This window comes from Filicampus tigris, chromosome 7 (assembly GCF_054856515.1).
Source record: "Filicampus tigris isolate MCC_2025a chromosome 7, RoL_Ftig_1.0, whole genome shotgun sequence".
NCBI lineage: Eukaryota > Metazoa > Chordata > Actinopteri > Syngnathiformes > Syngnathidae > Filicampus > Filicampus tigris.
The window spans coordinates 19,737,501-19,764,256 of record NC_141223.1 but is presented as its reverse complement, the minus strand read 5'-3'; the positions used below and the strand labels follow the sequence as shown (position 1 = coordinate 19,764,256).

General features: G+C 41.6%; 1 protein-coding gene and 1 long non-coding RNA gene across 2 annotated transcripts in view; one reads left to right on the top strand and one right to left on the bottom strand.

The window, feature by feature from the left end:
• Positions 1-26,756, top strand: part of schip1 (schwannomin interacting protein 1) — a 298,684-nt gene that overhangs the window by 204,223 nt on the left and 67,705 nt on the right. The window lies entirely within an intron of this gene.
• On the bottom strand, positions 617-9,459 carry LOC147145096 (uncharacterized). Its single transcript, XR_015087502.1, has 2 exons — positions 9,331-9,459; positions 617-2,915 (listed from the first exon to the last, which is right to left on the bottom strand). It is a non-coding gene; the product is annotated as an uncharacterized LOC147145096 (long non-coding RNA).

Sequence of the window (26,756 nt, the reverse complement as noted above, 5' to 3'; positions counted from 1 at the left end):
AACAAATCCTTATGTGTGCGTGGCATGTGTTGCAGACCTGTCACCAACAGCACAATGCGTCAGTCATGTGAATCAATGTGGCAGTTGTTTGTGTAAGAAGAGACGTGAGACAGCAACGTGCATTCAGGCATGTTTATATTTCCTCATTGTCACATCACATGCCTCCCACCTGCAACTGGGGCATACCATTACAAGAGGGGGCGGGGGGTGCTGGGGGGCAATACCACAATCCCTATAACATCAATTGTCGCTCACGCCGACGCGGGTGTAGAAAGAAGCCTAAAAAGAAGCCTATCACCGAGTAGACTGAGATGAAATTTTGCCGCCTCGCGAGCACGTCACATGCATGAGTCGGACTAAAATCGACTTGCGGCCATGCTTAGTCCAGCCATTTTTTAAAAATTTGTCAGCCTGGTCAAATACAACCTGGGGGCTGCTTCTAAGAAGTGTTGGTCTATTTCCCCTTCGACGAGGTTATATATAGTGTACATGCCTGAAGATGCACTTATCAAGCACCTCATGCAACTGCCATGCCCCCCACCCACAGACATCGTGCTTTGACTCACACAAATTAAGAATACATGTAGCTGCCCTTGGCATCAATAAAAAGACAGTGTTACGTTCTACAGGTGCAAAACTTTATTCCTTCGAGTTCGAGCACCGTGAAACTAAAACATACAAAATACAATTCGTATTACAGTTACCATATAAACACACATTTACATACATTCAATTGTCAAATCGATTTTCCATACACGTAAATAAAGCCAACACTCCACCAGCCAGCACATACCTCGCTTCGCTTACCAAGGGTGCGAACCTCCCTTCGTTCTGCTCTCAACCAGCCGACGCCAAAACAACTGCGCTCGGCAATCAAACACATGCCCCAAAAGTCAGGTACAATAAAACACAGAGAGAAATTAAATAACCAATGCATTTACATTGTGCTTTTCCTCTGCCAGCCCATAACCTAATCGCCACCTGACGACCCCACTCATACACAGTGCACAGGCAGACAGGCATGTGTCAACGTTGGCGTGTGACGTCACTTAATGTCATTACCGGAACACGCAACAACAGCCCGAACACAATTAACAATTTACTATGCTGGCCACTTACAATACAATATCAGAATGAAAGGGACAGGTTCTAACTTGTTATCCTCACGCTAAAACAAAACAATGTAGGAGTTTAGAATTAACAGAGTATACATTTTCTAAGTGCAAAGGAATATATTTTTCGAAAATGTTCCATTTCCATGTCTATGGTTACCGTGTTATTTGTCTTTTTGCTGTCATTGTTCTGTCCTGTGGCGGCATTAAAAAAAAAAAAAGACCAATAAAGCCAAAGAACAGGAAAATGACACTTCAAGTATTTTGTGACAGCATCATTTTCCATGAAATCTTGGTAAAATTCTGAATCACACCACCTCAAGGGCATGGTAATTTAGAGGTTCCACTTTTTTATTTTTTATTTTTACAAAAACCTGTACTGTAATTAAAGGTCATTTAACCACATTCCATCTACTATGCCCATTGCCATTACCCGTCAGTGTTGTTTTAAACTTATTAAGTACTGTGTATGGTTAACGTAGGTAGCTTCATAACTACGTGAAATAGCAGTGTTTTAGGTACAAGTGGGATGATGACAGTGGAAGGTGTTTGTGAGCGAGTGGCTGGTGTGTTACACTGTTTATTCTGGCTGGCAAAATCTCCGGTGTCTGTGTTTATTGACTATGCTGTATAAGCATTTAACTTGATAGGTCCAAAATAGGAAGGTTGTTTTTTGTGTCATATTTATGTTCCACTCTAAATTCCCTGTCTGACAGATTCGGTCAGTTGAATTTTTTTTTTCTTTCTTTTAGTAGTGCCTCCGTGTGCACTGAACATGTCAGTGTAATTCAAAACCCAATGGGAGTGGGGTGATTGATTTGTCTGGCACTTGTTAGACCACCTCATCTGGGAATGATGATTCCTTCTCAAATATTTTTTTTCCCACCACCGAACCAATTCAAGTTGTATGTTGTTGCAGCGCAATCTGCATCCTGTCAAAGAAACTTGTCCAGCCAAATTAATATTCACAGGTACTTTGTCTAATTAGTGTGCATTTGTGTGTAAATGCCTTGTTATTGCTGGTATTCTTGGCTGTGCCTGATGGATGTACCCCGGCTTCTTGAAGATTCCGCCGCTCCTTCTTGCCTGCTGCTGTCAGACTGTTGAACAAGAACATTGGGTAGTCTCTACAATCTGGCGGACATTAGTACAATTGTGCAGTCCTGCACCTGAGCTTATATTATGCAATACTCAACATACTCCACTACTGTATTTTTATTCAATGCTGTACTGTTACTTATTTTTCCTCTGTACTATGTACAGGCTATAGGAGTGTTTCTTCATACTGTATATGTAGATGTATGTAAGTGTGTATATACATGGGTATATATGTATACGTATACATGGATACGCGTATATTTACATAGGTTTTGTTTCAGAATATTTGCTACTAATGTTATACATTAACGGCTACCCGCTAGCTTGTGAGAATAAGCGGTATAGATAATGGATGGATGGATAAATGTCAGAGTGACAGAACTGTAGTCATTCGGTCCTGATCTCGCAGGTTTCTTGGGGACTGAGATGATGGTGGACTGTTTGAAACAGGATGGGACCTCACACAGCTCCAGGGATCTGTTGAAGATCTGTGTGAATATGGGAGCCAGCTGGTCGGTGCAGACTTTAAGGCAGGAGGGAGACACCCCATCCGGCCCTACAGCCTTCTTGATCTTCTGCTGCTTGTAGAACTGTCTCACTTCCTGTTCGTGGATCGCCAGTGCATGAGGGAGAGTCTGCGGTGTGAATGAGGAACTTGCTGGTGGGGGTGGGCGGTTGTTGGGAGTGGAGGTGTCCTTTTCAAATCTGCGGGAGAACATGTTTAGATCATCAGCCAGTCGATTATTGTTCACTGCTTGGGCGGTGATCTCCTGTAGATTGTAACTGATTTCCGGCCATCCCGCATGGACGCAGTCGTTAGCAGAATACAGTTTTTTCAGCCTCTCTGCATAGTTTATCTTTGCAATGTTAATTTCCTTTGTCAGCTGTTTTCAGGCCCATTTGTACAATGCCCTATCTCCGCTTCTAAAGGCGGCCTCTTTCGCTTTTCTAAGTTGACTGAGTTTGGCAGTGAATCGTGGCTTGATATTGCCGAACGAACGGAAGGTCTTTGTTGGAACACACATCCTCACAGAAACTGATGTATGATGTTACAGGTTCATTATCTTCGTCCAGGCTGTCAGTTGAACTTTCAAAGACACCCCAGTCAGTACTTTCAAAGACACCGCAGTCAGTGCAGTCCATGCAATTCTGTAGTTCCAGTTTTTCTTCGTCAGTCCATATCTTTCACATTTGAGTATGTGCATGTATGTAGTGATTAAGTCTATTAAACAATGATCAGACAAGCCTGACGCAGCATGGGCAACAGACTGGTATGAGTCCTTGTCTAGTGTAGTGTAACCATGGCCCACAGTGTTGCCTTCTCTGGTGAAACAATGAATGTGCTGCTTGTATCTGTGTAGTTCATGGTTAAGTTTGCTCTATTAAAATCACCCAGGATGATGAAGTGTGATTCTGGGTGCTTTTGCTCGAGTTTGTTTATTTGGTCGGCCAGCATTTGTAGCGCTGAATTAGCATTAGCTTGTGGTGGGATGTAAACACCACTCGAGTACGAAGGAGGAGAATTCACACGGTGAATAGAATGGCTTATAGTTTAGAATTGGCGACTCCAAGTCCGGGCTGCAGTGTGTGTGTGACCATTTGTCATTAGTGTAGAATCATATTCCACCACCTTTTAACTTTCCTGATAGTTTCGTGACACGGTCTGCTCGGTGAACACGGAAGCCAGGTAGGTGTAGCGCGGTGACTAGGATGCGCTCGCTGAGCCAACTTTCAGTGACGCAGAGCACGGCAGATCGTGCAAAGGTTTTGTGGGTCCTTGTTTGGAAAAGAAGTTCATCCATCTTGTTTGGTAGAGAACGTAGATTAGCAAGATGGATCAATAGGAGCGGCGTTCAAACTCATCCCTGTCGGAGTTCGACTAGCACGCCGACTCGTTTCACCCTCGTTCTCCGACGGCATCTCCATACTCTGTATAGTCTGCCAGCTATTATCTCTGAAAAAAATTGTGGACTTGTGTAGGTTGGGGGGAAAAGTCAGAGTAGACTCCCTAATGCTTAGCAACTGATCTCTCATGCAAGCAAACGGCGTAGGGTTGCCAAAAATGAACGAAAATGACAGAGCGTCCAAAAGACACTTCTCATATTCAGAGAGCGTTTTAAAGACAGTCATCACTGAGGAAGCAGCCCTGATCAGTAAACTCAACACACTCTGTTGTTGTCCCTTCTCTTATCCACCCTTCATTGTGTCCTCTAATCCACTGCCAAAAAGGCTGACATCATCATCGCCATCATCAGCAGCATCCACCTGCGCGGAAATATTTTGCTGATCAGATAGTGACGCTGCAGTCTGAAATAAGAGTGAGCTGATAAAAAAAAAAAAGAACAGTGCAGGCTTGTCAGCAGAGAGGGTTCATTGAGAGACGAAGCACTCCCCTTGATAACACCTCCTATCTGCATCTCAACTATTGTGCTGACCAGGAAAGAGAGACAGTTGGTCTGTATTTATTTTATCTTGCATATGGGCACAGAAATGCCTCTCGACACACTAGCAACAATATGAAGTGCACGTGCACAGCATCGAGAAGTCCAATATATATAACCTGTATCTTCCTATAATAATGCTTATTCTTTATTACATTGCCAGAGTGGTATTGATTGAACAATGTTTATAATCGCGGTTTGCAATGGTGCACTGCTGTGCATGTTTCTAATATTTTTGCCCTACTTTTATAAAAAGATCAAAATGTGCACCTTCACACTACTCACAACTTTGGGATTGCGGATGACATTGTAGTAATTGCAATTCGGACAACTGCCGCATTGATTCACATGACCGATGCATTGTGCTGTTGGCGACAGGTCTGCAACACATGCCATGCACACATCAGGAATTGTTGCTGCTCTGATCGGTCCATTATGTCACATGTTGCGATGACATACAGTTTCCCACACGGAGGAGAGAATGCACCACGCAGCTCGTTGCTGCTGCAAAGCAAACTAGTTTGGCAGCGGCGTCTGTGTAAAAAGAAGCTACTCACCCACTTCCCCCTTAGCCGCCACCTTCCAGATCCAGTTTTCGCAATAAAATTCAATGCATTGTGTAGTCATCTTGGTCCCTTTATGGTTGTAGCAGGCACGATATCCATTGTTGTCGCTGTCTTTTTGAAGCGACTTCCCCCGACTTGGAACGAAACTGTTTCAAAACAACTTGTGTCCACGAGTATAGTCAAGCTGCGTGCAGCACTCAAGGATGTCGCTGGCACATCAAGGTGGAGTTCATGCACTTCTTCTGTCTCGTCTTCCCTACTTCCGGAAATACGCCGTAGCAAACCTGCTGTGTATAGTGGTTTGCTGGCATGCTTTTATTTTGAAGGCCGGGAAGTATGAAGGAGGGGAAGTGTGGAAAATAAGTAACTTGTTGAATGCGACTTCTGGCCGTCTGTTAGACCCAAATACAATACGACAAATCCAACCCCGGGGCTCGCAATGCAAGTAAGCATTTGGTAAGAACTGCTGGCGCATTTGAAGCGTGTCCACAGCGGGTTCGAATTGTAAATTAGCCAGCTAATGATCTTTAAAAAGCCTCTGCCGTTAGCATCCCTCCCGCGACTACGTCAATCACGGATGTTTTTTTTGTGTGTGTGTGTGGGGGATTGGCGGAAGGGGGCGGTGGCCGACAATGTTTATGAATATGGGCGGAGGGTCGCGGCCGGAAGGGTACCCAGGTCAAGGGTGGACCGGCAAAAAAGGGTCGAGTGCCCAGCTCTGACATCGTGATATACTTTTCAGTCATATCGCCTAGCCGTACTTAACGCACAAGTCATCTTAAATAATATAAACCATGTTTAACATGACAGTAAAGACTGTCTTACAGATCAAGTACTAAATGTGTCTAATTCCTGTCACTTGTGTTGTTTTTATCAAACACTTAACTGCGAAATTGTTTTTTTTTTCTTGCTCCTGAATAAGTGCTAATTGCATGTCATCTGAATTTTACATCAAATAGCATTATTTATGCTTGATGTACTTCGAAGCAATTCTGCAATATGCAGTCCTTGTACGCATGTGTGCAATGTTGCAATGGCTCAATTGAGAGCAACTGCCATGTGCATGTCACTCCCTTGTCCACCATACACACACACACACGCGCACACACCCAGACCTACATGCACTTAAAAAAAAAGAAAAATTATCCTCAGGACAGTGGGTGGTAGCCAGTAGCAATTTAAGGGAAATTAATGAGCTCCTATACACATCACCACGAACCTGTGCGTTGTTGCCTGTGGGAAAACCACACGTGCACCCACACACGCACACACACCCACCCCCACACGCACACACACACACACCCAAACACACACGCTGCAGCCCAAAGGGAAGGCTAGATTAACAGACAGAGATGGGGACTGTCCAATCTCTATGGTTACACAGATGGACCCCAGAGAGAGGCTGGCCGCAAGAGCAAGGCGATGGACACGAACAAACACACACGCACACACAAACTAACAAACACTTTAAATAGGCCGGTGCCGTTTCCTTTCTGCCTCTTTGATAGGGCGAATTTGTGAATGACAGCTCCAAGTGAATAATATCAAATTCAGATTCTGCTTTTTAAGTAATATTGCTTTTATGAATGTAAAAAAAGTGAAATCACCTTGAACATCAATAACAATAGTAATAATAACAATAATTTTTGTAAAAGACCTGATGTTGATCAAACATCTGCCACGCATATGTAAGAGAATAGAAATAAGGGCATATATTTGGCAAAGTTTAAACACTTGTGAGCTGATGTTTGCTTGGTTTTGCGCATTATTTTTGGATACACAAAGTGCTTTTGTGTGTAGCATGATGCAAGACTGTTGTCTTGCATCATAAGTTAACATCTCTATTCTAAGTCCTGGAGCTTTTACTTTGCAGTGCCCCCGAGCCTTTAGGCCCTGCAGACTGGCCTGTGGCTGCCCAGCAGACAAAAACTCTTTGTCGTCAGACGATAAAGTTTGATTGTCCGTTTTCTTATCAGGGAATTGCAGCAGAGATGGCAGTAAAATGAACGACGCGGCTTTTGTGTGTGAATGTGTTGTATCCGCTTGAATTGTCTGAGAATATATGGCTCTCAGGAAGAAGGAATTAGGTCAGAGAAAGGTGGCTTTGGACTTTCTGCTTTTCCTTCCTACTCGTGGGGTTAAATTTGACCGTAGTCTACAGCCCCTGTCTACTTCTTCAACTTTGCAATCTCTTCTGCTCCCGATCCACCACCGAGGGAGCACCTTCCCCCTCCTGTCTCGGAGGACTCTGCAGCCTGACAACCCGGCAGCTTCGCCACCCCCTGAGGGGGGGAGGAGAGAAGCGATCCATTCTAGTTCGTGAAGTGAAACGGGAGTGGGGACGAGACTTACGTCTGTGGCCAAAATAGAGCTTGTTGCCTGGTGCGTACATGTGACCGTGTGAGGCGTATTCAAGGATGATGTTGACACGTTGTCGCTGATGCAGTGAGATGCAGAGGCCCTCTGGTACTGCATGTGCATGGACAAGTGCATGGAACTATTCTTAGATTAGGACACATGACTGTGAAAGACAAGCCGCTGTCTTCAATTTCACCAGTCTGCTTTGGGATCGCGTAAAGATAGCGAGACGACATACACTGTACCTTAGGTGTTTGGAGGCAATTCATCCCAATGGCCCCTGCTTTTTCCTTTTAGCTTGTCTTAATGTGTACCAGGGGGGTCACTTTATAGTTTGGGAGCAGCAACAGAAAAAAGCCCTTTCCCATCTGAGCATCCACTTAGACATTAGTACCTCCCGAAGTAGCTGGTCAGCTGACCTGAAGCATCGGGTGGGAGTGTAGGGAGTTTTGTACTCCTTCTTACTTGTCCTATTTAAAAGGTGAGCGGCAGCGTTTTGAACCAACTATATACGTTTAAGGGAGGATCGGCTGATTCTAGCCATAAAATGCTTTTGGTGCCACATTACTTTCTTTGCCACATTGCTTTATTTTGGATTAGGTTAAATTATATATTATTATATTAAATTTACTATAGATATTTATGTACTTTTGTGATTTGGAATGATTACTCCCCCTATGTTTTGTTGGTGTGGCAGACTCGTGGATTGTTCACTGATTGACGTGCACATATCAGGTGTGTTTAAATGGACGTGCAAGAGGGAAGTAAAATGTTTGCTATACACAGATAGGGTCATATAGTCTTTTGCACTTACCCTTACACTTACACGTACCTTTACATTTACAATACTTACTTTGGACTTACACAACACAAAACCTTTTTGACAAACGATTTAATGTCATTTGGAACTTTTTGGGATCACAATAAACATAATCTGAAAGAGGAACAAGAAAAGCGCTCGACTGATGGAAAGTGCGTCTGAAAACGTTAACCCCGATTTGGCCGGCTTACGGTTGGACATGGTAAGCCGGAACAAATGCAGTAATCCCTCGTTTATCGCGGTCAGTGGGGACTAGAACCCCCCGTGAAAGGTGAAAAACTGCAAAATTGAGGTTGACTTTTTTTATCCATCCATTATCTATAACACTTATCCTCACAAGGGTCGTGGGGCGTGCTGGATATTATCCCAGCTGTCTTCGGCAGTAGCCGGGGGACACCCTGAATTGGTTGCCAGCCAATCGCAGGGCACACAGAGACAAACAAACATCCGCACTCACAATCACACCTCGGGGCAATTTAGAGAGTCCAATCAACTTACCATGCATGTTTTTGGAATGTTGGAGGAAACCGGAGTACCCGGAGAAAACCCACGCAGGCACGGGGAGAACATGTAAACTCCACACAGGTAGGCCGGAGCCGGGATCGAACCCACGACCTCTGAACCGCGAGGCAGACGTGCTAACCAGTCGATCACCGTGCCGCCAACTCTTTTTATAATTATTATTTTATTTTTTTATTTTTTGGGGGGTATTCACGCCTCTGTTACTCCGTTGTGAACCCTCCCCTGACATGGTTCCCACCCTTCTAAACACTTTACACAACAAATGTAACTTTAAAATGCAAAATGAATAGTAAATACCAAGCTGCAGGCTGTGAGAGCAATGTTCACTGCAAGCCCGGCAGCGGATGTTTACGACTGAATGCTGGCTAATAACTACGTTATAGTTATAATTTTTTATCCTAAAATTGGCTTACCTTAATTAGAATCTCGCAGTGCATTTTAGCCAAAGGTACAATCCTGGTGTCATGGTCTGTTCTTGTTGTAGTCATGCTTTGTTTTTGTTGTTCTCGGTTGGTCCAGTAGGGTCAGTAGGTTGATCCTCTGCAGCGCACCTGTTTCTAATCTTAATCAATGGACTATTTAAGGACTGCCAAGCAGACTACTCCTTGTCGGATTATTCCTCTGCTTGCTCGCACCAATTATTGAATTTTCTAGACATCCCCTCATGTTTTCGCCATGTATTTTGCTCCCTTTGTTGCCTCAAATTTTTCACCGTAGTAAGTATTGTATCTTGTGTTATTAAAGTTACCCTCGGTTGAACTTTTTGGAATTCCCATTGGCTAAGAGGGACCTCTACCGTATGTGTCTATGTGTGTAGATAGACAGGTAGATAGATATATGTGATAGATATGTCTATTCAGCGTCCTCATTCGCCCCTCGGGCCATGAGGTGTTCCAATAGTTTGACGTGAATTAGAAACAAGGAAAAGAAAAAAAGGAGAAAATTGTTTTTTTTTTTTTTTGGTCCATACAAACAAAGCAAGAGATAATAGAAAAGTATGAAAAAGTGATGCGTTTGGTTGATCTCGCCAAAAAATCTGACCGTAATGTATCGACAGTCGCTGCGTTATTAAATCAGTCCTTTACAAAATGTCAGGCAAAAACCACTTCTGAGAGAGAGAACATGAACCAAGGAGGGCAAAAAGCAATGAGGACAGCAATTAAAAGGTAAACGACCATCATTTTTATTTTTACTCTCTTCTTAATTTTTTTACATTATGCACAACTCTCATTTATTGTGCAATAATGTAATTGTAACATGTGTTTGTTACATGTTTTCATGCATTTTTATGCTTTATAAAACATTTGTCTGAATAATGGGGGCTTGAAACGGATTATGGCATTTACATGGAAAACGCGTCTCTACCTTCAAAATTTTCTACTTAAGAAATTTCTTCCAGAACCAATTAATTTCATAAGTAGAGGTACCACTGTAAATCAACACGTGCTCTCATTAGTCAATCTTGTGACGGGAATCAGTCACGTGCCAGTAGGTATGTACAAAGCCTTTGAGTCAACTCATCTCTTTGTTTGACATGCTGGGAAACCTTCGCTCACGCACATCAACATGAAACAATGTGTCTTTCCACGACATGGCTGTGCTCTTTCATTTTTATTTTTTGATGAATATTTTTGAAAACTGTGATGCACTGAGGCCGCGAACCGCGCAGTGGCGAGTTATTAATGTATAAGACAATGGATGGATAGATGGAAGGAGAGATGCATAAGTGGACAGTTGGACAGATGGATGGACAGAGAGATGCATGGATTTTGGATGGATGGACAAGGACTCACAGCAACAGTATTTATTATTCATTTTGCATGTTAAAAGTTACATTAATTAATGAGGAAATCAACCCCAAAATTTACTTTACAATAATATGTTGTATGCAGGGCGGCACGGTGGTCGACTGGTTAGCACGTCCGCCTCACAGTTCAGAGGTTGTGGGTTCGATCCCGGCTCCGGCCTCCCTGTGTGGAGTTTGCATGTTCTCCCCGTGCCTGCGTGGGTTTTCTCCGGGCACTCCGGTTTCCTCCCACATTCCAAAAAACATGCATGGTAAGTTGATTGGATACTCTAAATTGCCCCTAGGTGTGATTGTGAGTGCGGTTGTTTGTCTCTGTGTGCCCTGCGATTGGCTGGCAACCAGTTCAGGGTGTCCCCCGCCTACTGCCCAAAGACAGCTGGGATAGGCTCCAGCACGCCCCGCGACCCTTGTGAGGAGAAGCGGTACAGATAATGGATGGATGGATGTTGTATGCACTCCCACTAGTCCAAACATGGCATTCTCATTAATATAACATTTATGAAAAATGAATTAAGCAGCAAAATCAACCCGTTTTATACATCTCAGGGCGGGGACATTTTGCCATTTGCTGTCGACTGAAAATGACATCACAGTTGCTCAGGGCTCAGGTAATGATTACGGCTTGCCTGTTTTTTGAAGCAGGGCTGTGATTTGTCGTCATGGTGGTGGGTGGGGAATTTCGTGGGTGTTCATAATGCTTTAATGTAAATCCCCCTCCCTAAAAAGTCAACCTCCACTTTGCGGAAATTCAGTCACAGGGCATCATGTAACGTATCACCCGTGAAAAGTGAGGGAACACTGTATAATATGAATGCAAACCTCTCAGTGATCACGTCTCATTCTCGTTGTCATCTTTTATTCACCTGTCATATGGTGTTCTTCACTTTCCATGTGTAAACGTTCAAGATGAGTCAAGCGGAAATGAGAGGAAAGAAAAAGGAACACTGTCAAGGTTTGATGAAGGCAGAACATTCATAGCGATGTGCTCATTTCTTTGTGCATAAATGTGTAAAAAGGCAATAACAGTGTATGGAAATGGTGCGAAAATGAATCGTGGGAGAGAGAGAAGTCAGCTTGCTTTATCCTGGCCAATAAATTGCTGTAAAGGAGTGCATGTGCTTGTTTGGATGCTTGTTGTCAGATGTTACGGACAATCCAACTTTATTAATGTGGTTGCAGTTTGCAGTTGTAGAACTGAAGTGTATCATACCGAGGGGCTTCAGTAACATTTGGATGACCTTACTAGCTACAGGAGAGGTGGAAGAAGCAGAATCAGCAGAATAGTTAATTTGTAAAACTGCATAATGTCTTTTCCAAAAAATGGGGTGAGGTATGGGCCAAGAAAATCCCCACTGTACAACAGTTGGGTCTGACCAAGCAATTTGACTCCACGAATGATGATAAACACAGTAAAACTGCACTGGGACCTTTAACTTACCTACCCTATAAGTAACTAACTAACACTAACCCTTTAACTTTACATGTCACTGTGCCTCACAGTAGTTCTAAACTGCTGTAATTTGCCCTACATCATCAGTCAATGGTTATCCAAATTACTGTTAAATTGAACTTAGCATTGCAAAGCTAGACATATTTTCAGAAATAACATTTGATTTAATTAAAGAATGTATGTTCATTAGATGAGGACGAAGGCAAGGAGATGTCACTGCAAGAGATGTCACCTCCATGCAGGGGTGTGGTGGCCATCGGGATTTTCAGGAAAATGTCTGGATTTTCCAGAATGGACGGTCTGTATTGTGGCCGGTCAAAGCGTGTGACGGCCACTACCCACCCCCGTCGGCGATGAGCTTTCTGAGCGTGACGTTTGCCATCCACACCCCACGCCCTGTCCCCAATTAACTTCCATAGTGTCCCGTCCGCCGTTGCTGTCAAATCAGATATCATATATGACCTGGACAAATGTGTGCTACATTGTCAAGCATCTGTCTGCTTTAAGGAATATGCAGTGCCTCACATTGTCTCCAGGCTTTACCACGCTGCAACAACGTTGTGCTCTAAAGCAGCCATGCCAGCCCCAAACCCGTGTTTACATGTTGGCTGTCAAGATGGCCTTTTTTTTTTTACCCCAACCCCCCTTTGTTATTACACCTTTCTCTGCGTGACGTGTGCACACTCATGGCTGACAACGAGGCACTCTAAAGCGGCCAAGCTAGCAGACGAACCAAAGGGGAGGATTTGCACATGTTCTCAGCACTTATCATCAAACATGTATAACGTATTTAGAAACAAACCTCAAAATTAACTTGAACTACAGGGTCTTTAATTAAGAGGTAGCGCATGTGTATGTGTGAATGGTTTTCAGTATTAGTGCCCTTTGACTGACAACCAGTCCAGGGTGCTGTGTTCCTTTTGCCTCAAGTCAGCTGGCATAGACTCCAGCTCACCCGCGACCCTGAACAGGATGAGCAGAAAATTGTTGGCTGTCAACTGGACATTTTTGAATTTTTTTTTAGCCTCAGCGGTGACTTATCATATACTGAGCCTGTTTCAGTGAGCAGACATGAAGATGTGCTCTCATCGCCAGCAGTGGACTTGTACAAAATCAGTCAAGTGCAAATCTCATCTACCTAATCCATTTCTCTGAGTGCAGCAACCTTCACCAGAGGTGGGATAATCACGCAGCATCTTATGCATTCTGTAATGCAACCGAATTTTGATTCTCCTGCTTCCGGATGCCATTATTTCACAGCCCATATTTAAAGGCTGCGGTCGATCGTTGCAGCAGATAACTGTATTTGTGTGTATGTGTTTATGTGCTGTTTGAAGCCTGCGGAAATGAGCTATTGTTTGTGATCCTCGGCGGATGTGTAGATAATGTGTGTCTTAGTCAGCACACGGCTGGCACGCAGCTTATAAAAGTGGGTTCAGGGTAATTGACTTCGATGAGGCAAAACAGCAGGACGCTAGGGAAACAAAGTTACATTGGGAGTAACATCGATCAAAATGTAACACATGGTTTGTTGTCTTACAAAAGTTGACTTTACACATACTGTACATTCTAAACAATCACAATATTGAATACAATGCAAGGGGTGACTGCACCACATACAGGAGCATTTTACTCCTTCCCATCGCCCTTCTCACCAAAGCATGTAGCTAGGTAAAATGTTAATGAGTTAGATCGCTTTAATAATGTCAGCAAAGCAATGCTCATCAATCAAGCTTTTATATGAAATCCCATAATGCTCACATGAATACCAGCTCAATGCAAATTGAGCCCTATTGCACCTGTCCTGCTTACCGTATCGCATATAAAGTTCTCCACATCCTTCAAACTGACTTTGTGTTTACACGTTATACACAATCTCTTATTACATGGCAGCTTCTCTCCAGGCATTCGTTTAATTCTTTTCTTGCATCCTTTTTTCTCACACCTTAAATTATTTTCAAAATGGCAAAGAACCTTGTAAAAACTCTTTCTCCTCTTTGTTGCCAGTGTACACTGCAGCACAAACATGCCCATAAAATACAAATATAACCAAAACTTTGGATCTCTGTTCCTATTGCAAAAGCAGCACAGCCAAATATCATTTTAGATGATGTGAGCTGATATACTTGAATACATCTAGCACTGGTTCTCTTTAGTGTTTTTGTTGTACTGTTTTTATATATATATATATATATATATATATATATATATATATATATATATATATATATATATATATATATATATATTTTATTTATTTATTCCCGCCCACATTCCAAAAACATGCATGGTAGGATAATTGGACACTCAAAATTGTCCCTAGGTATGATTGTGAGTGTGAATGGTTGGTTGTCTTTGTGTGTCTGCCCGAAGTCTACTGGGATAGGCTCCAGCACGCCCGCGACCCTTGTGAGGATAAACAATTTAGATAATGGATGGATGTTTACAAATGCTTCAGGACTACAAGTTATTTTCTTAGTATTTATTCCTCTCAAGGCCCACTTCTGCAATATCATAGCAGCAGGTTGTGGTCATCCCAAGGTCGCTGGTTCTTGTTGTCAGATGGATGTCACCCAGAACGTCAGGCTTGTGTTGAGCGTGTGTAAGTCGGGCTCGTGACTGCTGTGAGTAACTAAGTCACTTGCTAATCTTTTCCCAGCATTGGTGGATGCGCCATGGGAATATGTTATGATGCTGCTATTTACTTTCTTTCATCTGTTTGTATGTCAGGTCAATTGAGTTTGTGATCACTCATCGTTTTATGGCCGTAAAACGGCGCACGCTAAATAGGCTATTCATGTGCACATGTGTGTGATTAAAGACTGTCTCTGCATCCCATAGTACAGCCCTCATCCAGTCCTAATTAGTGCATGATCGATAGTGGGATGTTGTGATGGTGTGTGCGGGGTCCGTGTCCGAAAGGGGGAACAGTGACATTTGAGTGGAACGGGATTACTCAGTTGACCTTAACGCTGTGATTAGAATTCAGTTCCACCACTTTCTTACCTTGCTCACACTGGACCGCTAGGGATGTTCAAGTTTCAACACCTGCAAATTACAACGCTTATTGCATTTCGGACCGTTTAACACAAGCTGGCATAATAAAGCATGTTATGAGGGATAATTACAATGGCTCAGTAGGAGCCAGATGTGCACGGAGGCATTTTTCATCCGTCTCGATGCCTCATGGCAAGTCTTCCGGGCTGCACAGATACCATAATTTGAGTACATGCCGATACCAAGTACAGATACTTGATGATAGCATTATGCCTTGAAAATGTGTTTTATTTTAATCAAAAACTGTTCCGAAATACAAATCCAAACTTTTCTTTAACATGGGCTAAGTTTCACTCAAATCGAACACTTTTTAGAGTAACAACTTGTCATTACTGACATTTTAACATTCACCTGCATATTTTTCTAAACGACTTTCCAAGTAGTTCACAGGCAGCTTGTAACACTAGATATTTCAGTTAAATGCTGTCTGGGTTGACACTTAAACAGTTGTAAACAATTCAATCCACTCACGATACTCCGAGCCAGTAAGTGGATGTGAATATGAAACTAGCCAGCTAATGAGCTTTAGCTCTGCCATGCCCCATGGTGTCATGCATGGACGCTTTTTTATTTTTTTTTTTAATAAGGACGGAAGTGCTTTAAAGGGATGAGGACAGACGGGGACGGAGGATGATTATTTCAGGAATAAGGACGGATAGACGATGACGGAAGGGTTCCCAGGTTGCGGACGGAGGACAAATTACGAACTGGCAAAAATAGGGTACAGTGCCCTTCTCTGGTGATCAGTTGTATTGTCAATGACATCATTGATCGGATCCGCAAAATAAGACATTATAACAGACCCATTCTCGTTCACGCCGTACTGTGCTGCCATCGTTAATAATAAAACGTTTTTTCAGCATATACAGTTGGATTCTTTTTCACACTATTTTTAAATAACTTTTTTGGGGGGGGGGGCGGGGGGGTTATGTCTCCAGGCAATTTATAATAAAAAAATAAAAAATATATGAAATAAAATAAGCAATAAAATAATACAATGTAATAATATTTATTACAAATACAATATTTGTAATTATATTGCATTCCTTTTTCTATGAAACTCAACTAAATTGTCACGTAGCTTAATGCTTTCTGTTTTGGAAAGCACACACAGCACAGTGTGTAGATGTGTGTGCAGACCACTTACTGTCATCTCAAAGTTTTGAGATCTCAGAAGAACAAGAGTGTCGACATATCCATGACGACTATCAAACTTCTTTTTATAACTCTGTGTGTGAGACAATGTGCTCCATTCTCTTCTTTCTGTGGTTTGATCTTGTAATGTAATCTCAAGACGCGCAAAGGCTTCAAGTATTCCGCCTCAGTGCTTCTTGTTTGTTTTTCCATGTTTGTCCCAAATGAGCGAGAGAGGAAAATAATTAAACAGGAAAGAACAAAAGAGAAAAACCCTCCCTACACTGAAAAACAGTGGCATGTAGAAGGGTGGGGGACAGGGGGCTTCCACTTCAGGGGAGAGGGCATCCACATCACCCTCGTCAATGAAAGATTTGTAAGAGGCTTCAAAACCTCTTTACCCGGGCAAGAATACAAAAAAAGGCAGAGTGAACTTAAAATTTCAAGGCAACAAACTTAGATAAAATTTTAAGTTAGGCAATTCAACAAAATATTTTAAGTTTTGCTTGTGTGAAAATTGGCATTCACACATTTTCAACAAAGAAATATTTACAGAACTAATTGTCTCTTGTATTGTCCCCCAACTTAAAGATATAAGTAAAAAAAAAAAAATCAGCAAATTGTTTTGGAGTTAATAACTTGCTTGCTTGTCATTGTTGTTGTTGTTGATTTGTATTATTTTTTAGCTTAAAAAAATGCAAGTTTTGTTTTTTCACAGTACATGTGTATTAAACAGTTAATCAGGGAACCCGGTCACCAAGATTATTAAAGTTAATAAAAACTAGCAAAATAAGTCAAATTAAAATTGAAAAATATGTTTCGTTAGTGAAATAAAATAAAAACGAGAATGCTTTAAAAAAATAACTTCACTTATATTTTTCATTTTTAAAATTAGAATTATAGCAAAAGTATCCTTTGTTTTCATCTTTGTCAATCACTTTAAGCTTTTGGGGTTTATTGTAAATGTATTTATTTCAATATTACTGTACAGCAGGATAAAAAAAAGGTTGAACAGTCCGTTGGGAGTTGTAGTTGACTTTATTACACAATACTTATTGTTTTATATATATATATATATATATATATATATATGTCAAACTAATAAATACTAAATGAAAACGCAGCTTTTTTGAAAGAATTAAACTTAATAAAAACAAAGAAACCTGCTCTAAAAAAAAGAATTCAAACTAACTGAATTTTTTAATAAACAAAAGTCAAAATGAAATAAAAACAAACCGTAATGAAAACCCCCTAAAAATTATAACCCTGCTTGTCACCATACGGCGTGCGTATCTTGAGTTTTTGTTCGCAAGTCAAAACAAGAAGCGTATTTAAAAGAAACTCTTAAATGGGAATCACTCACTAAGTGAAAGGACAGCCGCTCATCCATTTTGTTTCTTCCTCTCTTCTTTGTTTGTGACAGCTGTAAATAAAGCGTACAAAGGTTGATTACAGACCATTTAGGCTGTGATTATGCACCTTCTTCATATAAATGCAGTCATGCAAAAATAAATCCTCAATTATGATTTTTTTTTTTTTCTGGCAGATGGGTTGTTTTGGAGGGATATTAAAATAAACGGTCATTCTGGGGGTCCTGTGATCTTTCAGGCTGAGGAGTGTTTATTTGTGCATGCTGGTTTAATGACGCTCACTCCATCTTTTATAGCCATTCAAACAGAGTCCTGGATGCGAGTCTGTCGGGCAAAAGCTGTTGCCTGGAAGTGCGAGGTTGTCATCCGGCAAACTTGGAACGTAGCCCGCCGTGGCCTCGATGCAGATTTATGGAGTTTCCTGCGCTATTCCGGACTTGCTGGAGGGGAAGCGGTGACTTGATTGTGTGAGAAATCGAAACCCGTCACACCTGTTTGAAGCCTTGCGATGCTTGGAGAGAAGCGGCGAGGAAAGAAATTACGGCACGCATAAATGGATGCCGGGAATGGGTGATATTATGGCTTGAAAGAGGAGGAAGCTTGTGGAGCAATTGCTGTAAAAATGCAGTTGTGGGGAGTAAGACGGTCCCAGGGGAGCATTTTTGGGCAAAATAATTCCTCTGTAGAGCCTAATGCTGCCATCTTACTGATAACATGCGTGAGTAGACCTCAGCTGGAAGAAGATAGGTGGTTGAGCATTGAGAGAGAGAGTGAACAGGTTGGAAAAGCAATGCAGAATTGATAGATTCAAAGAAGCAAAATGGTCTGAAAGCCTTCCACATCTTCCATTGCCATGTTTCCTCATGTGGGGCGTTGCCAAGGACGTTAGCGTCCATAAAAATTGCAACATGTGTATATAAAATGAAGGCAGCCCAGTGCACTCCATACCTCCCTCCTCATCTCGCACTCCTATAGGATAGAACAGACCACAGCCCAGCATGTATCTGTGGCAAATGATGTTGAATGTCAATGTATGCCAACAGAGAGGCATACAACATAGCATTTCACAATACAGTCAGCTGTCCTTACTTAGGTTACTTGCAAATATGTACAAGCCTGTTAAGACAATTTAGTAGGATTTCTGTCTTAAAAGTGATGTTTTCAACTCAAACCCTTTTTTGACGCCTCTACCGTTCCTATATTTTCAACTGTCATTTGTTGTGATAACATTTACTTTACATTGATTTACAAGCCTCAAAAAAAATTTTTTTTCTTTGAAGAGTACCAGTAATCAATTTATGTTATGTGCATTTCTATTAGAGGAGCAGTTTACAAATTTTGAAGATCAATTTTTTTACAGATTAATCCTAGCGACCTGAAGCAAGGATTTCATTAAACCCTACAAGTACAATAATATAATGTGGGGGTTGAATGTAGGTTGAATATTTCAGTATTCCATTATCCTACTCAAAATTCTATATAATAATCATGTATTCTGATAAACAATATTTTTACATACTACATTTTGCTTTATGACAAACAACCAATTGGTTTTCCTTTATTATATAATCAACAGTTTTTATTTCTTAAATTCACATTGGGCATAACTGTATTTTATTGTCAAGAAACACTTTCAGTGGGGAAATTTCAAATAAATATGAATTTAAACTTAAACTTAGCATTACTTGTGGCAAATGCATAAGGCATTAAATAATTAAAACAAAGGCTTTAACAGCCATTGTGCAACTTCACTTGAGCAATTAGCATTTTATCCTGCAGTATAATAATTCAGTAGGTTCATAGCTGTGTGTTTATGAGCTTAGACCAGCAATCTAGTAATAAAACAAATAAATACTGGTACTTTATGCTAGTAGATGTTTTGGAAGTGTTCAAACTTGAAACCCCTCGAGAAGAAAAAATTGAAATGGTAAACGTAAAGGTTGATTAATGTTCTCATCAATTTCATTTAAAGTGTTTAGAATGATTCACTTGTTAGATAATGATGCTCAAGAAGGATTTTAAGGGCTTTCTCGAGCTCAGCAAATAGGTGAATGTTCTCAAATTCACACTTTGTAGTTGGTGAGAAACATTAATATCAAAACAACTATTTTGTGGTAAATGTTAGTTGGCTAAGATGTCAGATAATTGTAACTGATTTCACAAGCGGGACAATGTGGCCTAAATTATATAACTCACCTTTTGACAAAAATTAACTAAAGTCCAGGTGGGCATTGTTTGTGTTTAGTTTGAGCACCAAATGATTAGTTACAGCCCTGCACTGAGCAGGCCAGCTGACATTTCAAGAGTGTGATTAGCGGCTCGTGCATTGATGAAGGAAGCTAGTAACAGCAAGAACTAATGCGAATTGCACAACACATTGACCATCGACACTTCATATTTCCGTTGTGGTAATATGATCAACTTTAGTTCAGCACAAAAACAGGCTCACACGAGTGGAACTCACTTACCCGATCTGTTCACTTACCCCAGTGGGGCTGCCACGCTCACCGCCTCCCTTGTCGTCCCACACTGAGGGGAGCCCTCATTAGTGGCGGCCAATTTGATTTTTTTTTTTTTTTAGCTGCAAAATGTGAATTTTGACTCGCAAACTGTGATGTGAAACCAAATTTTGAGCTTTGATATACAGTACTACAACATGGAAAGAAAAGCCCTTTGCTAAGAAAGTGTGTGACTGCTTGATGATCAAGATTATAGCTTTCCTCTTTTTGCTCGGCAGCCTAAGACAAACTGACCTGGGAACCTATTCTTGTTCCCAACCTAAAAGTACGGACAAGTGGAATTAAGTAGTAGAAAAATGGCATATTCTTGCAGCAACAATTGACCATCGGAGTTGAACAGTACAATCAATTCTGAGAGGGCGTGAGATGTTATGTTTGTTTGGATTAATTCAGGATTTGTTTTCTTCCATGAGAAATAATGGAAATAAAATGTGATTCAGTGCCACACTGTCCAATTTATGTATCATGTAAATGCAAAAATAAGTTACACAAGCAAACGGAAATGAACGGGACAAGTTTTACCGAAGACTATATGTTCATCCATCCATCCATTATCTATACCGCTTATCCTCACAAGGGTCGCGGGCGTGCTGGAGCCTGTCCCAGCTGTCTTCGGGCACTGAATTGGTTGCCAGCCAATCGCAGGGCACACAGAGACAAGCAAACAACCGCACTCACAATCACACCTATTGGCAATTTGGAGTGTCAAATCAACCTACCAAGCATGTTTTTGGAATGTGGGAGGAAACCGGAGTACCCGGAGAAAACCCACGCAGGCACGGGGAGAACATGCAAACTCCACACAGGGAGGCCGGAGCCGGGATAGAACCCACGACCTCTGAACCGCGAGGCAGACGTGCTAACCAGTCGATCACCGTGCTGCCGACTCATAAATTTGGGCGCCCCAACGGAAAGATTACGGCAATATTTAGTAGACGCTTCATATAGCTTCAAATGAGGGTCTGGATTCTGGTTAAAACTATTTTGGACCATTCTTCTATACAAAACATCTCCAGTTCAGTGAGGTTTTATGGTATACAAGCATGGACAGTCTTCTTTAAGTCACACCACCAAATTTTCATTCATATTTCGGTTTGGGGACTGAGATGGCCATTCCAAATCGTTGTACTTGTTCCTCTGCATGAATGCGCAGTGTTTAGGGCCAGTGTCTTTTGAAGTATTCAGCCCCGGCACAACTTCAACTTTGTCATTGATTCTTAAACATTTTGGGAGTGTGAATGTTTGTTAGTTTGTTTCTATGTGCCCTGCAATTGGCTGGCAACCAATTCAGGGTGTACCCCGCCCACTGGGCGGAGACAGCTGGGATAGGCTCCAGCACGCCCGCGACCCTTGTGAGGACAAGCGGTTTGGATAATGGATGGATATTTCCAAAGGTGCTAGTGACATGAAATTTTCCCCAGATTTTGGGAACAAGCCAAGCAATCCATACAGCCAAAGAAAGCAGAACAAATATGCTCAGAAATTAAATTGTGTGTAATAATGTCAAATGACACAGGGAAGAGTATTGAACACATGAAGAAAGTTAAGCGCAAAAAAAGCGTGGAAAGCCAAAACAACACCTAGAATTGATCAATAATCAAACAGCACTCCAGCCCCTTGTCAGTGCAAATGAATATCAGCAGCAATATCACACAAATACATTCACATCATCACCCTAGTGGTGTCCCACGTTGTTGTCGAGCTCCTGAATGATTCAACGCACAATATTGCAGGGTCCATTTACTCGCTGATTCCTCGTCCGGGAGTTTCCTCTGCCGATCTTCACCCCCTGGGCCACCACCTCGGCCACCGCTATGCTATGCGCTTTTTGCCCTCGCGCCTAATTTACGCTGTGAGCCCTTTCAGCAGCTATCTCTCATACTGTGAGGAGCATGCATGGCCACATACAGTATAGAGCCTGGAGCAGGAGGGGGTGGAAGATGAAGCAAGGCTGAATATAAAAGTAGTATCAGCGAGAAGAGATTCGGGCCAGTGAGGATGTGGACGTGTTGGCAGAGGCTTGTGGCAAATAACAAGGACGACTCGAGCAGTTATGAGGTGATAAGCCGCACCTCCAGGTTTATTTGCAGCCAAAGCATCTTCTCTCTTTAGTTCCGAGATTGATTCCACCTCAAACATCTTCTCAGTCGGAGTGGCCGCAGCTATTAACAGATTGGCTTTTATGGCGTTTTCCAAAGAGAAAATGTTTCAACCTCAACCAGCGCATTTATCTAAAGCTGCTTTTTTTCAAACAACGCAGCCGCTATCGTTTAATCGCAAATATCACAGTGGTGCACAACTACAGCATGACTCACTTGCCGTTGTGTGACGGCCAAGCAATCGCCACAGGGCCATAGACATTTATCTCTCTAGGAAGCCTTGGTTAATACGAAGCAGATGTAAATACAGAACCCAAGCAAGCATTTTATATAAATGCCGGCAATCTATTGACTGATTCCTCATTATCCACGCTCTGTGGTCATGGATTAGCGCTAATCATCACTGTTGTACGATATACTATAAGCCGTTGATAAAAGGAGGCTATTATGCCTCTAACTACCACAATCTGATCTGAATTCCTTCACTCTGCCCCCAATTATTTCATCCTCAAATAAAGTCTGAATGTCTGCTCGGGCCAATGGGGTGAATATGCTTTGCAAAAGTAACCTTTTGGAAGATTCGTGAGCTTTATGCGCTCTTGAAGGTTAAAAAAATGTCGACATGCTAAATAGTGGGTAACTACACATTCATTGACTATCCATTTACAGTTACTGTATAAAGTGGGAAATAGCGGTAGATAGTGGGTAGCGACACACTGTGAAAAAAATAACAATTATTTTAACAAATTCTCCAAAACACAAAATGGGAATCACGAAAAGACTACCATACCTATATTGAAGCATGGTTGGGGCAGCATCAAGCATTGGAGCTTTTTTTAACTGGGATCTTGGTCAAGGTGGAAGGAATTATGAACAATTTCAAATAGCAGTCAGTGTTAGCACAAAACATTCAGGCTTCCACTAGAGAGCAAAAATGTCATGAGATCATGTCATGTCATGTCATCTTCCAAACCGCTTATCCAATATAGGGTCGCGGGGAGTTGCTGGAGCCTATCCCAGCCGTCAATGGGCGAAGGCAGACTACACCCCGAACTGGTCGCCAGCCAGTCGCAGGGCACACATAGACACTGTCACTGAGCGGGAATTGATCCCACGCTGCCCGCACACAACTCAGGCGTGTGTACCACTACACTATCAGCGGACTTGTCATGAGATCAGGTTAACTTTATTCGGAATTACTCATGGGCACTTTAAATGGTGGCAAGTGCGTATTGACTCCCATTTATCATGAGTGTGAATGTGATTGGTTAATTCTGAGTATTGCCACATCTAATTATAAGGCAGGGATAGACACTTGCAACCACATTATGTCAGTTGTTTGTTTTGACTTCCCCTGTCATAAAGATGTTTACCTGGTATCTGAACAGTGCTGTCTTGATTCTCACTCTATGTGTTATAGTAAACAGCTTGCGTGGCATCTTTAAAGACGACTTTTGCATTGAAGTGTCAAGAAAATATGCAAGAAAGAAAGTGATTTGGCTTTCAGTGAGTGACAGGTGCTGTACTACAACAGCAATATCTACTACGACTTTATGTGTTAAATACATTTTATACTGTAATATGTATTATTTCAAATTATGTATTATTGTTTTGTTGGCAAGTAATTACACATATTGAGTTTTGGTTATTACGTATGAAAAAATGGGGGAAAAAACAGACTTGCTTCCTAATAAATCCCTAATAGATGCATCATCCACTTTACAAATTACATGCCACACCTTAAATAGTCTCCCTTTTCCACCAGCTAAAATAGAAAAGCACACAGTTCTGCTAGGTGACACGTGGCGGTCATGATTTTTAAGATGACATCTGAAACCAAATGATCTGTAAAGCTGTTGTTTAAACAGCACGTGTCAAGAAAATAATAAACAAGTAAGCTACTATTTAAAAAATTCTAACACAACACCTTTTTCTAAATGAAGTCTCATTATTTATCTGTGGGTCAATTATAACAAATGTAACTTTCCTAGTTGTTGAAAATATTTGATATTAGTGTTTTTCCTTAAAAGAGACAACACACACACACCGCCACCCGTTTTTAATCGCTTTCTGCCGTAAATGATTTGCCATGAGGAAGTACGGTATATTAATACCAAGAATACTGCACTGTGCCTATTCCATGTACAAGAAAATCGAGTTAAGTAAACTTACAGTATGTTGACCCTTTAAGAAGAATCTCATTAAGTCTGACAATGTAAATGGAAATGAAATAATCTGACAATAGAATTAAGTGAAAGAAAATGATTTGATGATCTTGTACGAACACATCCTGGAAAATGTCTAAAAGGTAGTCGGGAATTAATTCATAAGGACTTGGGTTACATTTAATTTACTCATATATATAAAATGATAAGGTAGTGTGACAGCTGAATGAACCGTCAAGAGAAAATGAGTAATTACAGTGGTGCTTGCAGGCCAAGACTGCACAGTAGCTTGATTTTTATTTTTTTTTACTGCAGGATCACTTTGAATATAGGGGTGGCTCGGCTGCCATTAAATTAAATGAAATAACATAAAATAACGCAAAGCTTGACCTTTTCTATATGCAGTCCTCAGTGCAATCATGCATGAATTGGCATCATCAGCAATGGGAGCATGTCAGTTTCTACATAAATATTTTAAACATTTACGGTTCTCTGCTCTGTACTCTAGTCAGCACCATGGCTCTTTCAAGTTGGTGTTTTACCTTGATATCATTGTGCACCAAATCAACAAAACACCACCCCGAAATCGTGTTTAGTCACTGATTTAGTAAGATGAAAAAACACAAATTTATTATATTGGCATTGTTTAAAATGAGAGACACACCACACGGGCAGCTGTCCAAACCAAATTCTGGGCTCCAGGCAACCCCACTACCATACAAAAAGTCTTTGACACTTTGAGTGTAACTAAACCCAAACCTTTTTTTTTTCTTCAAGAACACGTGTCATCAACCCTCCGGGTCCATGCAAGTGTTACGAAGAAAACACCTATTTTTCTTTCGATGGATTGGTCCAACATCTCTGGTTTAAACTGTCACAACACTACCGTGTGTCACATTGTGCTTAACCTCGACTAGTGGGGTTGATTTGAACAGGCAGCAGTTCATCTCAGGATGAAATGATCTTTGGTTGGATTCCTCCAACATGCAGTGTGACTTCCATGCCTACTTTCCAAAAGAACCTTTCCAATATTGGAAATCAGATATCCATTCTGTAAAGGTAAAGAAAAGTGTGTCATTTACTGCCAACTCGTTCCATCTCATTTAGTCCCGCGTGGTTTCATTTCCTCCATCAATCACTACCGTCGCTCTTCCTCACTACTCTCTGGACATTTAGCCGTTTATGAGAGGAAGTGGCAAACAGCAGGTGTAAGTTCTGCACAAAAAACACAAGAGGAATGATTCAATTTGGTGTGGGCTGTAAATCAGGTGGACGTCTGCACACTGCAAAGCTGAGCTCGGGGCACGACGGAAGCTTTTATTGACAGCATTGGGAAGGCAACGAGAAGCCCGGGACAGACTGGACTGTAGCTGTCTCGAGATGATTGTACATGTACTCTGCTTTGGGCGGACTGAAAAGCTTGGAGCTGAACTGATTTTACTGTCTGAAGCGTACACTACCAGTACACTTTCATAATCGAATTAAATCATATACCAAGGCCGAATCAGGAGAGTGCAGTCAGTCGAGCATAGCCCTCCAGAAAAAGGGCCAAATTGTAACTACTTCAGTGGTCTCAAAATGAAGTCAAAATTTAATAGTCTGTTTACAGGGAATGACATGGCCTGATTGAACCTTTTTTTTAATTGGGCTTGTATCTCGATTTGGAAACTAGATATTCAGTTTAACTTAATAGATTGTGTACCTGGCCAGCAAGTGTATTTGACTCTGATTTTAAGAAAGCACAGTGGGATGGTTAATTTGGGAAAGCAAAGATCAAAATGCAAATTTCTTTCAATCCCAACATGACATAAAAACTCTGAAGCCTCCCCGTGGCTGATTCCTAAAGAAAGTCCTCAATAACGGTACAGTCCCCCGGCAGGGAGCCACTCCTTGCTGGTCTAATTCCTTTGCTCTAATTAGAATTAGTGTGCCGCAGTCCAAATGGGTCTAGGGTAGGTCTCTGCCATATCTCGCAGACGATAAGATCCTCAGTCACAGCAAACGATGGCGGTCATAACTTCATTAACGACTTGGCTGACTTTTCCCAACTCTGCTGGATGCAGTCCACAGGGGACGCAGGCCTTGAATTTAGCCTCCCTATCCCATTAAGAACAATGATTGAATTAAACTTTTTTTTTAATGATTTCTGCTCTCACAATTGTTACAGGAAGTGGCCTGCTCTGTGATTCATGTATTTGTACTTTAGTAAGGGTCGGGAGTCTGCCTCACAGTTGGGCG